The following is a 4,722-nucleotide window of genomic DNA, read 5'->3' as shown; positions in this document are numbered from 1 at the left end:
TAAAAATGGTAAACAGTAATCTTTCCTAAATACTTTAGAAATACAAAGCTAATCTTAGAACTTTTGGATCCACTTCATAAGACACTTAGGAAAAAAAGAGAAAAGAATGTGAAAATGATTTATATTGTGAAAATGTAAGAAAGTAAAAGAGAAGGATAAAAAAGAAAAGAAAAAGATTAAAAGAATCTCTACCACAATAGAGTAGAGAGCAAAGACTAAAAGAAGCTAAAGAACCTCTGATACAGGAGAGTAAAGAACAAGAAAGAAAAGAATACATTAAGTAAAGGAATTCCTACCACAGGAGAGCAGAGGCCAAAGATAAAATAAGTCTAAAAGACCCTCTGCCACATGAGAGCAGATGAAACATGATTGTTGTTTGGGTCTAAGTGCCAAATATATAATGGGAACACCTACACATTATGAACTGTTTTTTAGATGTAAACATATTACAATATGTATAAAAGTCACATTGTATGCGGCCTGGCCGTAAGACTTATATGCACACTGTATGCATTTGGAAAGCCATATCTAGGACTTGTGCTCAGGTAATATCGGGAGCGGATAGGCAACTGATATACATGAGCTCATGGCCTGCGTAGAGCTAAACATGCATCATACTTGTTTGTGCATATCTCTATGTTATGTAATTCTGTGATTGTGTTTGTGCTATATGACTGATTGACTTCTGTGTTCTTTTATTTATTATGTTTGTATGTGTCCTGTTGTTAGTTGTTGTTGGCTATCTATTGAAGATTGTGTATTCTTTTGTGGGATTGTTGTGTAATAAAGAATAAAATGAACATAATTATCCACCCTAGCCCTACTAAGAACTCCCCAGTTCTTATCCCCTATTTCCACCCCCTTTCAGCTATAGGTGCGAAGGCTTATTACAACGCTGCGAGAGCATAGAAGAATATGTTTGCAAGTTAAGTTGTTGTTAGAATTTATTTATCCATCGCCTTGTTAGTTGAAGTTTTATTCAGAAGGGTAGGTTTTGTAATTGGTTTTGTAATTAGTTTTGTATATAATACTATATTAATATTAAGTATGTGAATATGTGATATTTGTTCTTGTTGGAGAAGTTTTAGCTTTTTAGAAAAATTGTCAACAAATTATTGCGTAAAGGTTTAATATTGAATAGATAATAAAGGACTATTTTATTATCACTTACTTTTCCTGTGTGTTTGTGAAGTAGCAAGCCCCTAGAGTGACTATTGGTGGTTGGAACGACACTTCTAGAGTGGTGGCTTACAACGATTTGGTCAACATTATTATGACAACACTGGAGGTTGATATTTAAACCTGGTGTGCTTTTATTTGTTATGATGAAGTTTCAAGGGTTTGAAGGTGGGATTTTAAGAGGAAGGGGTTATGGCAAGAAATATTCAGTAGGGTGGCACAAGTGAAGGTATCTTTTTGTTGGTCTTTTCTAAACTAAGGGAGGGGTAACATGAAAATTTATATTTTATAGGATTTTAATTTTTTTTCCTAGCGAAAAGTTTCACTTTTGTCACTGCAAGTTCTATTTGTATGTTTTTAAGGGGCCATAATAAATTTTTGAACAACCCAGCAATGTAAACAAAGACACTCGTCTTTTACAAAACTCAGTTTAATTCCACATTTTCTTTTTTTTTTTTCACAATAATTTCATGTTGTGGTTAGAGAGGGTAGAGGCTAGGTCGGTAGGTGTTGACAATCTCTTGCTAGAGCTACAGAAGCCAATTTCTAGCCTTGGTACATCTAGATTTTCACTACAACGGATGCTAGAATCACAAAGCTTTTCTAAGCCTACCTGTGTCCTTATCCGCGAGAATAAATCAAAACCTGAAGGTGTCTCTTCTAGAAGGAATTATGTTGCTACTCAAGTCATGCCGCGAAGTAATGCTAGAGCACATATATTTGGGAGAGGCCAAATGGATCCAAAAAATAAGTCTTACACTCATCTGATCCACCCTTCTAAGAAAGGGAAGACTAAAGTGGATGCTAGCCCCAAGTACCTGTGGAATATTATTGTCCCAAACTCATCCAGCTACGACGAGATATTGTTATTGATGAGTCCCTATCAATGCTGCGGCCAATAATACGACCTACTCCATGGGCCTTCAATTGGGACCTTTGTTTCACTGGTCTTCTAGAACACCCAAGCTAAGTATTAAGGGGTAATGCGCACACGACACCTATTTGAAACTCTACGGAGAAGGTATTTACTCTTGTGAATAGCTACTTTTTTACATATTCCCATCATGCTATTGTAACTAACACTGCGCAAATAATGCAAGCCTTTAACCAGCTACTTAGGTTCAATCAATTAGAATGCACAACATTGGTTTGTGACCTTTTCTCCTTCTCACAGCTAGGCTCTCACGCTAACAAGCTGCCCAAGATAGAGCCTTTGTAAGATAAGAAAGTTGAAACCCAACCAGGTTTAGTTATACCCCTTCATTAGAATTAGGCCACTGTTATGTTGGTGGTAATAACACACAATGCAAAAAGGGCAAGTGAAAAAGGAATCAGGAGGCCTAGCCTGATATCAAAGCTTAACTCCCTTGTTTTTCTTATTCCCTTGGTAAGTGGCCCTAACTTCAACTATATAAATATAGTGGTAGTTCAGGTTATTCATGGACATATTTTAACAAGTACAAATGCATACAGTTATTTGAGATGGTCTTCGATCCAAGGCTGATATGGATCTAACAATAGATGAATACCGCATGGCAGCATATATCTTTGGAAAGATAGATAACTATAATACGTATCCACTCTTCGTCTTAGTCTTTGATTTTGTGATTTGTGTTTCACAATGTTATGGATATGACGTTAGGATTTTTGCCAGTAAAGAATTTCATAAAAACAGTCGCGTTGTAGATATAGTCTCTAAACCGACAGAAATCCCTTCGTACAAACGTTTTGGTTGTCACAAGTAACAAACCCCTTAAAATTGATAACCGAGTATTTAAACCTCGGGTCGTCTTCTCAAGGAATTGCAGGGAGGTATGTTCTTATTATTGGTTATGAGTTTGTAAATTGGGGGTTTTGGAAGTAAGGAGGGAATATGTTATATGATAAGTAAAATAAAATAATAATAATAAAATCTCTTGGCAAGGTATAAGAATTGGAATTCCTATCCTAGTTATCCTTATCAAGTGTGAAGAGAATTGGGTTTTAATCCCACTTGGTCAGCCTTTATTAAACAAAGGAAGGTTAAGTGGACTGATTAGCTTGATTCTCAAGTCCTAGTCAACTCTTGTGGAGAGACTAGTGTTAGAGCAATCCTAGCTAAAGCAGAATCTGTCAATTTCAATCACTTGCTGAGTTTGATAACTCAAGTACTACCAATCACTTGACCAAAGCCAAAAGGGAGAAAAATATCTAAATTAAATTGAAAGCAATCTTAAACAGAGCAAAGCAATCATAAATCTGAAATACCTCAAATAACATTAATTAAGAAAATTATATGTAACATGGAAGAGTTCATAAATTAAATTGGAAAATAAATAAAAATAAAGAACCTGGGATTGAGAGCCACTCCTAAAACTAAGAGAAATCCTAAATCCTAATCCTAAGAGAGAGGAGAGAACCTCTCTCTCTAAAAACTACATCTACTCCTAAAATTGTGAATATGAAAGCTTGTTCATGTATGGATGCATTCCCCCACTTTATAGCCTTTAATCTGTGTTTTCTGGGCCGCAAACTGGGCCAGAAACAGCCCAGAATTCGCTGGAGAAGAATTCAAACACGCTGATTTTCGTCACTGCGACGCGGCAGCATGGGTCACGCGGTCGCGTCACCTAGCGTCAGAGAAACTATGGCATATTATATATCAAATCGAAGCTCCGGACGTTAGCTTTCCAACGCAACTGGAACCACGTCGTTTGGTCCTATGTAGCTAAAGTTATAGCCGTTTGAGTGCGAAGAGGTCAGGCTGGACAGCTTAGCAATTTCTCCAACTTTTTGTATTCCTTCCACTTTTGCATGCTTCCTTTCCATCCTCGGAGCCATTCCTGCCCTGTAATCTCTGAAATTACTTAACACACATATCAAGGCATCTAATGGTAATAAGAGAGGATTAAACATAGGGAACTTAAGGCCAAAGAAGTATGTTTTCAATCAAAGCACATAATTAGGAAGGCAAATGTAAAGTCATACAAATAGTATGAATAAGTTGGTAAAGAGTTAATAAAAACCACTCAATTGAGCACAAGATAAACCATAAAATAGTGGTTTATCAACCTCCCCACGCTTAAACATTAGCATGTCCTCATGCTAAGTTCAAGAGATGCTATAAAGATGAAGAGGAATGGTAGAATGTATGAAATGCAACCTATCTATATGAATGCAACTACATGCAAAGAAATGTTTCTACCTACTTGGTTAAAAATAAATAAGTTCTCCAAGACAAAAATAAATCAGATTTCACTAATTCAAATCATACAATAAAAAGTAAGTAAACTTGTAAGAAGATAGCTCATGAAAGTAGGGAGTATAGAATTAAGCCTTGAACCCTTACTAGTAGTGTATATCACTCTAATCTCTCAAGTGTATAGGGTCAATCACTCTACTCTTCTCTAGTCATGCTTTCTAAAATTTGTTTTTCATCTAACCAATCAACAATATTTAATATACCAATGCAAACATCATGAGGTCTTTTCAAGATTGTAATGGGGCTAAGGTAAGGGTAAGGGTATATGTATATGGCTAGGTGAGCTTTATGAATTGAATCTT

Source organism: Arachis ipaensis, chromosome B05 (genome assembly GCF_000816755.2).
Source record: "Arachis ipaensis cultivar K30076 chromosome B05, Araip1.1, whole genome shotgun sequence".
Taxonomy (NCBI): Eukaryota; Viridiplantae; Streptophyta; class Magnoliopsida; order Fabales; family Fabaceae; genus Arachis; species Arachis ipaensis.
This window is presented reverse-complemented; position numbering follows the sequence as displayed.